The following is a 12,974-nucleotide window of genomic DNA, read 5'->3' on the forward strand; positions in this document are numbered from 1 at the left end:
GGTTGTTGGTTTGATGCTCCAAAACAGCCACTCTTTTGGCTATGTTGCTGTCACGAAAATTTCACAGCAAAAGAGCAAGAAAAAGGGTAGTTTACTCACTGTTTTGAATCAATAATTTTGAGTATCATAACAAGTAACTTCCAGGGGTATTTTGTGGTAAAAATATCAAGCAAAAGGAAGGTGTAGATGGGTGAAATGGTGGCTGAAACACAAAAGGGACAACAACCCTTTTGTTCATGGTTTTGATGGCTTTGGAAGGAAGTTCTTGTTCTTGAAAATGAGATGAAGGTTGAGAGTAATTCCCTGGAGTATTGGCTGGTCAAATGAGGGTAAAATGAAGAGTAAATTTCGTGATTATGAAGGAGGAAAGGGTGGAAGAGGATAAGGGGACAAAACCTAGACTAGCTTGTGATGGGATGTGAGTTTAAGTGATGTGATCTTGTCTAGCCACTTGCTTGGGTGGTTGCTTAGAGATAGAGTTAGTTAACTAACTAACTACTAGTTATTTAGTTAGTTAGGAGTTCTAGGTAAGGAGAGGGAAGGTCTTAATCTTGAAAATTAGAAGAGGGATTAAGAAGCATTCTTAGTAAAATGTCTTAAGTGATTAAGCACTTATTAGTTAAGTTGGCACTTATCTTCACCAATTCTCTTATCTTAATTGATTTAGAAATCATATTCCTTACATGAAATCACTTTAAGTAATGACCCATAACTAGTCATTCACTAGATAATAATACATATGTACAAATACATACATGTATACTTAGTATAAAATAACAATGTAGTTTTTGTGTATTTGAACTTTAATGTTTATGTTTTATTCTTTTTATTCAAAAACACTTAGATACATTTTAATTATACCTTATAATAATTCATTTTATATTTTAATTTATTTAAATATAAAATTTATTGACCAATGTATAATTTCGTGACATTTAACCGGTTAACCATCTCGTTAAACACGTTTTGTCACTTTGGTTCGTATATTTGTCGAATTTAGATCCTACACAACTATTAAGCACACGTTTTACATAGAACCTAACTTAATTATCAACTAGATACATGTTGTTACAAAAATTAAGTTTGTTGCGTTCAAATGATGTTATATGCTAATTTCACAAACCGGTGATGGTTCGTAGCCATACATCATAACGAAATTTATCAATAGCTACTTGTTTTATATTTCACAATAACTTATTTAAATAAAAGAGGTTAAATTCCTTCAACCATTCTTGATGAAATACTCATATTGCTTAATAATCAAAACATAGCATCGTACGATCGTTCCTATTTTTACCAATTGTTACATTCTCCCCCCGTTAAAAGAATTTCGCCCCGAAATTCTACTTGTAGACGGGATATCACTAAACAATTGGGGGGTTTTTTTTTATCCTCGCATTTCTTAGTGAATTTTGGTCCTCGCTTGGCGTTCCAACGAGCCTTCACTATGGGCATGCGACTTTGTTTTGTCCTTTTGACCTTCTGATCCATGATTTCCACCGGTTCTTAGATGAAGTTTAGACTCCCGTTGATTTCAATTCCATCCGGTGGAATAACAAGAGTCTCATCAGATAAGCTCTTCTTCTGATCCTGGGATGCATTCAATCGTTCACGGGTTTGAATAATCTTCTCTGTAGTTTCTCGTATGATCTGGGGGCTGGTGAGAGTGTTGTTAGGAACTTGTCCCTTAGCGAGTTGCGTATTACCTACCTCAGCCCAACACAGAGGTGATCAACACTTGCTTCTGTAGAGAGCTTCGAATGACGCGACTTTGATGTTAATGTAATAGTTGTTGTATAAGGATTAGATGAATGGTTCTTCCGTTTTGTCTGTCAGTTTGAGGGTGATATTAAGGACTTCTTTAATGACTATTGAAAACACGAGGCGAATCGCCTGTCTCTTATCCAAAATGATAGATAGTGGTATACTATGCAGTCTCGCAATCTTCTTGTGATATGCTCCTATCAGCTTTTCTATTTTTTTCTTTGTAGCCTTGGTTGGTAGAAAGTGTGTGGGTTTGTTTGATTTGTCTACGCTCGCTCAAGTGGTAGCGTGTCCATCCGCTGTCTTGGGTAACTTGTCATGGAGTTCATGGTATGACTCATAACTGATTCATCTATCATCTCTTTGTATTTATAAGTCATATATAATTAAGAATGAAAAGACAGTCGAATCGGTGATTCTATTCTAAACCCACATCCAAACAAGGAAAAGGATTTAAAGCGAAATTACCAACCCTAAGTCCGTAGAATCTTAATTATATAGGGCTCCAATATATACACTTAGTAATCATAGATTCACTAGTATGGGTCCATAGTCTCTACTTGAGTGGGGTGATTAACTTGGGTGAGATGGCATTTACAACAACCCTTTTCCACAACTACTGCACTTAGGTTGATTTTTGAACTTGGGTTGTCGTACGGATGGTATTCCCAGGAGATCTTCTCGGAATATATCGAGAAGTTTACGGGCTTTTTCAACATCCATGATGTCTTTCTCTTCTTGTTTCTTATCCACAACACGGGCTAGGACGGCGTGGTACCTCCTGTGTAGGTACTTCTGAGTCTTGTTGTAAAAGGTGAGTCGGGGGTTTGTGTCCGGTTTGTCGCCATAGACAATGAGGGTTCTATTACTCGATGGGTTTAGGCGAATGGACTTTTCGTAATATATGATATCGGTATGTTGAGGACACTAACTAATACGTTGTTAAAATGAAAATGTCGTAAATTTTTATTATGACCAGTTTTAGGATGGTTTGAACGAATTGCTTGATTTAGTGTTAGAGTGCACCCTATGTACGCGCCTCTAGTGCTTTTGATTATTCCAATTCTGCTATAAATATTTCGTTTAAGTTTTTGAGGTTTTTGGTTGAGAAATTGATTAAATCTACGACTCACAATACTCCTCTCCGCGTTGCTATTATATAATATCCATGCATATGTGCTATCGGGAATGAACGTACCGGAATCTCATCGGGGTCTATTACTTCTTTCCCATGATCTGTTGCTAAAACACTTCCGACGCTCCTGACGTCTTTGTTTTTAGTCTTCGGGAACTCCTTTATGAAATGTCCTACTTCTCCACATCTGTAGCAAGTCCGACTCATCCCAGCTTTTGTGTTCTGGGCGGTCTGTTGAGCCGGCACCCTACATAAATTTGTGGTATGCCCCTTTTCATTACAGTTCTTGCAGTGCATTTCACTGCACTTTCCTTTGTGATGAAAGCTACACTTGGTGCATTTTGGCAGGTTTCCAACATATGGTCTTGTCGGCACTGAGGTAGTAGGGATGGTGGTGGTATGGAATTTCACTATTTGTTGTCTTTTGGTAGGTCCTTGATTTGGGGCGTCGTGGCAAGAACATACTCGAGGTGTCCCTGGTTGTTATTACGATTGGAACTTTCGGCGCTGTTCCCGCTTTTGTTTGTGTTGTTAGCGCCGAGGTGTGCCATGACTGCTGTCACGGCGGCTGTTACCGCAATTTGAAATGTTGTAGGGTCTATTTATAGAACTAGTGTTGCACCAGTATGCTGATTACCTTCATGTGTCGGCATGATTCTATTTTGCGAGTGGTCTCCTCTGCTCTCAGTTCTGTGATGACTGTCTAGGTTGTAGCTGTAAGGGTTCTTTGTCCTATAACGACTATCTCCTTTTCTAAGGAGTGTAGGTGATCCGTAATGTTCTCTTGATCTGCTTGCCGGTCTATGGGTGCTATGGCCCGAAGTATGGTGTAGTGAGTTTATGTCGGTTATGGATCATCGGTTGTCCTCTCCAGTCTATATGTGTGGCTAGGTAGTTAATTGCGGGTTGCTTCCTGAAATGAGAGGTGGAGGTTCTCACACTCCTTTTGATAGGGTAAGGTTTATTGATGGTATCTCCCGAACTTCTTTCTCCATCTGGTCCCTTCTCGGAAATCTTCTTCCTCGTATTTCATCTATTGGTACTCTTTGAAATCTTCTTCTGGATCCTTCTTGATCCATCTATTGGCTTCGGTGGCAGGATAGTAGGGGTCTATGTGGAGACGAAGTCTAGCCGATATGCCTATGCGAGAATAGGGGTAAGAAGCATATGAAGAATCTAAGTGTGTGGTTCTATTGTAAAGCAAAATACTCCTATAGTATTTTAAATTTGTATGTTAAAGTTCTCTTTGTATGGTTTGTTGGTAAGTTTTAACTTTGTTGTCCACTGCAGACACTCCTCGGCACATGTTAGTCGGCTCTCGGACAAATATAGTTGATCAGGCTATATCCTTCCCAGTTCCGATTACATGTCCCAAGGCGTACCTACACTGCACAACTTATTTATAATACTTCTAAAATGGTCCGATGTGAAACTGTTATTAGTACGAAATGAATGCATGCTTACTTTACAAAAACTAAATAAATTTAATTTCAAAAGTATGACTCTTCTCAGAGTGTTTTTGCCCAGTTGAGTTTATAGTTGTATACCAAAAATGGTTTTGATATACTTAATTCACTATAAACGATGCTCTGATACCAATCTGTCACACCCCCAAACCAGAACGGCGGAAACGTTCGGGGGTGGAGGACGTCATATTCAGTATCATAACAGTTCATAGAAAGGAAAGTACACACCACCATATATATTAAAGTTTCCAAAATGTTTACATAATCGTATTCGTTACATGTTCAAAAGATAAATACATAAACATCCTTCAAAAGAAGTAATTAACGTCTGCACGTTAATCCCCAAAAGTTGATTTCCAAATCTGCTTAGCGGTTCCCTGAGAATACAAGTTATTTCAAAGAAAAAGTGTCAACAATTAAGTTGGTGAGTTCATGAGTAGTGTTTTGAGAAAATGTACGCCATTCGAAAGTTTGTGTATGTTTTCTAGAAAACGCAGTATTTCAAATGTAAAGAGTTATGATTCGTTGTGTTGAAAATGAATGTATTAGATCCAGAAAATCTCATATTTTCCCTAATAGTTGAGATATGATTTGTTGTGTTTTCCAAGAAAAACCCTTATTTTCTTATAAAAGTATGAAATGCATATGAATGTTCGTGTTATAAGTTGCAACTAATTGTACCGAGAAAATCCCTTATTTTCCTATTAGTTGTTTGGTTTGTATACAGGAAAAACCCTTATTTTCCTGACATAACTGGCAGTCTCTAAGACCGAAAATCGCAAGCAACCGACGTGCTTAAAAGTTGTGTCATAGTTTTACATAGTAAAGCTATACGAAGATCGCACTTGTTAGATGAAGAATAGTTTTAATAGCTACTCGTTCATAAAAGCATAATACCATAATAATTGTATATCCGGTGAGTTTTATAACCATACTAAACATAATATGCCTGTAGCGACGTTCTTCAGGCGTCGTAGCGTTATGACAAACTGTCACCCCAAATGACGGACTGTAGCTAACAGTCAGGGCGCGGGATCATGACTTCCCGTATAGATCTATACACATTTGACACGTTCTCCGAACGGGAGACTCTGGTTATAGACAGGACTTGTAGCGATACCTTTTAGCAAAAAGGCAGTGTTTGAAGATGTACTTGTCTCACGGATTCTCAACTAAGTCTGTATTAAAGTAATAGTTTTGTATGCAAAGATCATCCTTTCTCACAAAGTTTTGACAATGCATAAATCATAAGTTTTTAAAATGTATTAAAACGGTTTAACAACGAAGGATACTTTGGAATTTCTAAATACTTTGTATAAATCTAGTGCATGCAAAGTATGACAAGAGTTTTCACATAGTAGTAATAAATCACAAGTGATTCATTTGATAAAAACGAGTAAAGTGAAATTTTTTATGTTGAAGACAAGTTTGTAAACAAAACATATATATGGTTATGGTTATATACATGTATAAGTTTTAAAAGATGATGTGGTATGTTTCGTAATTGTTGTTCATATTCTTACGTTTTTATTAGAAACTTTGCATGAAATAATCCTTAAGTTTGATACTAAAGACCTTTTTGTACTTATAACTTTTGTAAAAATGGTAATTAAACATATTTAAATGATTGTGTTTTAACTTCCTTAATGTATAAACATTGCTCAAAAATGTTAGAAGGTGTTAATAAATCTATAAACCACTTTTGACAGTTTTACCCTTTACTGTCCCTGTTTTTAGAAAACTCATAGAATAATCATCGTAAGTCAAAAAGTGAATCTGTCACCTCTGAGAGTTTATAAAATGAGTCTACTTTGTTCCTAATTTTTATTATGATTTTTAGTGGTCTCAAACTAGAGTGAAAATGAACATCTTCACAGACTGGTCCGAAATCACTTCTGAAATGACAGGCAGTTTTATAAAAATCGCCATAAATTGTAGAAAAATCGTATGAACGCGTGCGAGTAGTCATTAGAAAGGTATAAACTTGAACTATTTGCATATTGTACAGTTTTGAAAGATATTAAGTTTAAGATGGTCAAAACAGTCCGTGAACAGGACTCAACTTTTCTGTAGAAAGCTGTCATTTAAATTTAAGTTATGTTTAGTGTTCTAACTTGTATTCCCCCCCCCCCCCCCCCCCTTAAAACTTGAATAAAACATGAAAATGTAGGGGTATGAACTCACCTTATGTGAATACTTGAAGAATGGAAGGTTGAAGATGAACTTTTGGTTGTTGGTTTGATGCTCCAAAACAGCCACTCTTTTGGCTATGTTGCTGTCACGAAAATTTCACAGCAAAAGAGCAAGAAAAAGGGTAGTTTACTCACTGTTTTGAATCAATAATTTTGAGTATCATAACAATTAACTTCCAGGGGTATTTTGTGGTAAAAATATCAAGCAAAAGGAAGGTGTAGATGGGTGAAATGGTGGCTGAAACACAAAAGGGACAACAACCCTTTTGTTCATGGTTTTGATGGCTTTGGAAGGAAGTTCTTGTTCTTGAAAATGAGATGAAGGTTGAGAGTAATTCCCTGGAGTATTGGCTGGTCAAATGAGGGTAAAATGAAGAGTAAATTTCGTGATTATGAAGGAGGAAAGGGTGGAAGAGGATAAGGGGACAAAACCTAGACTAGCTTGTGATGGGATGTGAGTTTAAGTGATGTGATCTTGTCTAGCCACTTGCTTGGGTGGTTGCTTAGAGATAGAGTTAGTTAACTAACTAACTACTAGTTATTTAGTTAGTTAGGAGTTCTAGGTAAGGAGAGGGAAGGTCTTAATCTTGAAAATTAGAAGAGGGATTAAGAAGCATTCTTAGTAAAATGTCTTAAGTGATTAAGCACTTATTAGTTAAGTTGGCACTTATCTTCACCAATTCTCTTATCTTAATTGATTTAGAAATCATATTCCTTACATGAAATCACTATAAGTAATGACCCATAACTAGTCATTCACTAGATAATAATACATATGTACAAATACATACATGTATACTTAGTATAAAATAACAATGTAGTTTTTGTGTATTTGAACTTTAATGTTTATGTTTTATTCTTTTTATTCAAAAACACTTAGATACATTTTAATTATACCTTATAATAATTCATTTTATATTTTAATTTATTTAAATATAAAATTTATTGACCAATGTATAATTTCGTGACATTTAACCGGTTAACCATCTCGTTAAACACGTTTTGTCACTTTGGTTCGTATATTTGTCGAATTTAGATCCTACACAACTATTAAGCACACGTTTTACATAGAACCTAACTTAATTATCAACTAGATACATGTTGTTACAAAAATTAAGTTTGTTGCGTTCAAATGATGTTATATGCTAATTTCACAAACCGGTGATGGTTCGTAGCCATACATCATAACGAAATTTATCAATAGCTACTTGTTTTATATTTCACAATAACTTATTTAAATAAAAGAGGTTAAATTCCTTCAACCATTCTTGATGAAATACTCATATTGCTTAATAATCAAAACATAGCATCGTACGATCGTTCCTATTTTTACCAATTGTTACATCTGCACTTTCGGCCGTAGAGGGCTTCAAATGGAGAAACCTTGATGCTCGTGTGATAACTGTTATTATAGCAAAAACTCGACAAGGGGTAAATGAGTATCCCATGCCTTCCCAAAGTCAATCACACAGGCTCGCAACATATCTTCCAGTGTTTGGATGGTCCTCTCACTCTGTCCGTCGGTCAGTGGATGGTAGGCTGTGCTCATGTCCAGCCTTGTTCCTAGGGAATGTTGTAGTGATTGCTAGAATATTGAGGTGAACCTACTATCTCTATCGGAGATAATGGACATAGGTACACCATGTAGCCGTACTATTTCCCTAATGTATGTTCTTGTAAGTTTCTCCATCTTGTCGGTTTCTTTGATAGGCAGGAAGTGTGCAGACTTGGTCAATCTATCGACGATGACCCATATGGTATCAAGTCCACCCGTGGTCTTGGGCAACTTGGTTATGAAATCCATAGTGATCCACTCCCACTTCCATTCTGGAATCTGGTTGTTGCAGTAAACCGGAGGGCTTCTGGTATTCGACCTTAACCTTTGTGCAAGTGAGGCATTTACTTACGAAGGTAGCAATCTCTGCTTTCATATTAGGCCACCAGTATAGCTTTTTAATATCCAGATACATCTTATCTGAACCAGGGTGGACGGAATACCGAGTGTTGTGCGCCTCGATCATGACAAAGTCTCGGAAACCACCGTGTTTCGGTATCCAGATCCGGTTCATGAAATATAAGGCTCCGTCACCCTTGGCTTCTAAATTCTTGTCCATTCCTCTAAGGGATTCACTCGTCACATTTTCAGGTTCCATGGCTTCCAGTTGGGCCGCCTGAATTTGCTTAGACAAGTGTGAATGGATGGTTATTGACAATGACTTGACTTTGCGACCAGAATATTCCTTCCAACTTAGGGCGTCTGCTACTACGTTGGCTTTACCCGGATGATAACGAATATTGCATTCGTAGTCACTGAGTAGCTTGACCCACCGTCGTTGTCTCATGTTGAGCTCCTTCTGATCGAAAATGTGTTGTAAACTCTTGTGGTCGGTAAAGATAGTGCTTTTCGTTCCATATAAGTAATGTCTCCAGATCTTCAGAGCAAACACCACTGCTCCTAGTTCAAAATCGTGGGTTGTGTAGTTAACTTCGTCTGTCTTCAATTGTATCAAGGCGTAGGCGATGACCTTACCTCGCTGCATCAGAACACACCCGAGCCCTTGATTCGATGCATCGCAATAGACTACAAAGTCTTTTATCCCTTCGTGGAGGGATAGTATTGGCCCGGTGCACAAGGCTCGTTTGAGCGTTTGGAACGCTCTCTCTTGTTTCTCTTCCCAGTCAAAGGCCACACCTTTCTGGGTCAGGGTTGTAAGAGGTTTCGCTATTCGGGAGAAGTTCTGTATGAACCTGCGGTAGTAGCCAGCGAGACCTAGAAATTGACGAATTTCTGTAGGCGTCTTCGGTGCTGACCAGTTCTCAATGGCTTTAATTTTGGATGGGTCCACATGGATTCCCTCTTCACTTACCACGTGTCCTAAGAATACGACTCTTCGGATCCAAAATTCACATTTCGAGAACTTCACATAAAGTTTCTCCTTTCGTAATGTCCCTAGAACTTGTCGCAAGTGATCGCCATGCTCTTCCTTACTTCGGGAGTAGATCAGGATGTCGTCAATGAAAACGATGACGAACTGATCCAAGTAAGGTCGGCATACTCTATTCATCAGATCCATGAAGACTGCGGGCGCATTGGTCAATCCGAATGGCATCACCACGAACTCGTAGTGTCCGTAACGAGTTCGAAAGGCTGTCTTCGGCACATCCTCCTCTAGTACTCGTAACTGGTGATATCCGGATCTCAGATCAATTTTTGAAAAATAGTTCGCCCCTTGCAGTTGATCAAATAGATCGTCTATGCGAGGTAGAGGGTAACGATTCTTGAGCGTCAGTTTGTTGAGTTCTCTGTAGTCGATACACATACGGAATGATCCGTCTTTCTTCTTAACGAATAAGACCGGTGCTCCTCAAGGTGAGAAACTTGGTCTTATAAAGCCCTTGCTGAGCAGTTCGTTAAGTTGACCGGAGAGTTCCTGCATCTCAGCTGGTGCTAAACGGTAGGGCGACTTGGCTACTGGGGTAGCTCCTGGGACTAAGTCGATTCTGAACTCGACCTGTCGTTGCGGAGGTAATCCAGGTAGATCTTCTGGGAAAATGTCGGGGAAGTCGTTCACTACTGGGATGTTCTTTAGTTCTTTCGTTTCGAGGCTCGTATCGACGACGTGAGCAAGGAATGTGTGTTCTTCTTTGCGCATATATTCCTGTGCTTGAATACTTGATATAATACGAAGACTCGCACCGGGTTTTTCGTTGTAGACGATAAGAGTTTCGTTAGACGGAACGTTTAGACGGACTGCTTTCTCGTAGCACATGATGTCGGCGCGATGAAGACTTAGCCAATCCATGCCGATGATAACGTCGAAGCTTTTTATTGAGACCGGCATGAGGTCGATTGGGAATGAATGGTTATCTAGAGTTAGGGTACAACCTAAGTATATGCTATTCGTACTTTCAGTTTTCCCATTAGCCATTTCTACTGTGAACTGTTCCTTAAGTGTGTGTGGTTGTTGTTTAAGCATGCGAGCAAATTTATGGTTTATGAAGCTTCGCTCCGCTCCACTATCGAACAGAATGCATTCATAGGAGTTATCGAGGAGGAACATACCAGTCACCACTGTCGGGTCAGCAACTGCTTCCCCGTGGCCTATAGCTAGTACCCTCCCTGCTCCTCCAACATTCTTCGCTTTGGGGCAGTCCCTCTTAAAGTGGCCTGCTTTGCCACATCCATAGCAGGTCGGGCTCGCGCCAGAGCCGGGGGCTTGCGCGATCGGTCTCGCCGGAGATTTACAGAAACGAACTGTGTGTCCTCTCCTGTGGCAGTTAGAGCACTGCATTTCATGGCAGGGGCCATTGTACTGGTAGTTGCATTTGTTGCACTTGGGCAAACTTCCAGCATACTGTCCCACCGGAGTAGTAGTAGCAGCAGCAGCAGGGGTTATTGCGGCATGCACTGCCACAATTTACTGCTTTTTGGCAGCTCGTTCCGTCTTCTTCCTTTCCTCCCAGAGTTTCCTCTTTGTGTCAGCGGGTTTGGAGGGTTCTGAGAAGGCTAGGGTTGTTGTGGTTGCAGGGGTTTTGACTCCATGGTCAATGAGTCGTTGTGCCAATCGTTTGGCACTGTCGAAGGTAGCAGGGTTAGATGATAGGACATTCGCTTGATACGGAGGCACTAGCCCCCATATGTACATTTCGATCTTTTTCCCTTCAGTGGGAACCATATTGGGGTAGAGGGCCACCAGTTCGCTGAATCTGGCGGTATAGGTGACTACGTCAGAGCCCTTCATGGTTAGGCTCCACAGCTTTTCCGGGGAGACTTGCGAGGAGGCATCTTTCAGCATTCAGGGCTACAGTATCGATGACCGGAGGCGGAGGAGGTGGTGGAGGTGCAGGGTTATTCCGGGGAGACTTGCGAGGAGGCATCTTTCAGCTATAAGTTTATAAAGATAAGAAAAGTGGTAAGAATCAATTTGTAAGCAACGTGAGAGTGACACATGGACTAACTAACCGTAGCCAACAGTTGAATGAGTGTTTGAGATCACATCAAGGAATATTAGTACGAAAACACACATGTACATATTTTTCCCACAGATTAGATGGATGTCAATAATATTGGTATTATCGATGTAATAAGTTCAGGGAACATCAACCTAACAGTAGGTCTTACATCATACCATTCATAAAAGTTTGATAGTTCTTAGATTCCTAATTAGAGTATTGAAAGTTAGGAATATTTTACAGACAAGTGCTACTTAGAGCACAGATGTTAAAGGCTATTCCTTAACCAAAAGACAAAGATGTACTAGACATCATCTAACGGCGATGGGAATTCCTCGGGCGAGCCCTGAGGTCTGACACTTGACGAAACACCTCTTGAAGGTGTCGCTCCTGAGCCCTCTGGCGGGCTCGAAGTTCCATGACATCAGCTCAGGAGGCAGCCAGCTGTTGCTGCAAGGTTTCATTGGTTCTCCGGGTCCGTTCCATGTCTTCTTAAAGATGGCGGATGCGGACTATGTTGACACCAGAGTTGGCATCAATCTCCATGACCCGGTCAATGGCTGCTCGACCTTGCTCAACATTACGAGCTATTCTGCGGATAATGACGGGCAGGGCTCGGTCAGCAGAACCACCTTCACTGACGTTGTAAAAGATTTGGTCCCCAAAGTATGGTAAGGGTTGACCCTGTTCGTCACTCCAGCGATTCAAGTTGGTTGCCCACAAGGGTGTAGGACCTGGAAAAGCTGGTCGGGGGTTGTTGTTCGGGGCTTGACTTACTAGCGGTAGGTTGTTGACTTTAGGCTCGGAGTCGGATCCATCAGAAAATCCTTCTGCGAGGTGATCATCCAAAGGGATTGGATGCTCATCTTCGGGCTCTTCTTCGATCCACCCGGCATTGCCTTCATTTGGAAAGTACGGGTCGCTGTGATGGAATCTAGCCATTTAAATCTACGCGAGAAGAGAGGTATAACAATATAGTATACATGTAAGTAGTAGTACAAAATACACCTATAGTATTTTAAGTTTAAGTTCTACTGATCTTCTTGTGGTATTGTTGGTAAGTTTTTAGACTTGTTAACACATCACAACCATTCTAGGGCATATGTGTGACAACCATCAAAATTCGAGCTAGTTAGATTTGAATAAACTTAGTTACACATATAGGCACTACACATATTAGACTTAGTAACTAGAATCTAAGTTAAAACCTAGTAGAATCTTGAAAACAGATAGAGATAATGGATAATGTGCTTGGATTTCACATTGGTATGTGAATTCTACAACTACTTAACTGTAGTGACTATCCATATTCGGGTTACTCTTTGACTCGAACAACATTTCATGAATCATATACACACATCATGCACCTGACCTAGAAGTAGAAGCTAGTTCAAAGTCTCATAGAAACTTAAGTCAAAGTTGAAGACTAGGACTAGTATACTTGATTCCTCAATTTCGCTTGAA

The sequence above is a fragment of the Lactuca sativa genome, chromosome 5 (genome assembly GCF_002870075.4).
Source record: "Lactuca sativa cultivar Salinas chromosome 5, Lsat_Salinas_v11, whole genome shotgun sequence".
Taxonomy (NCBI): domain Eukaryota; kingdom Viridiplantae; phylum Streptophyta; class Magnoliopsida; order Asterales; family Asteraceae; genus Lactuca; species Lactuca sativa.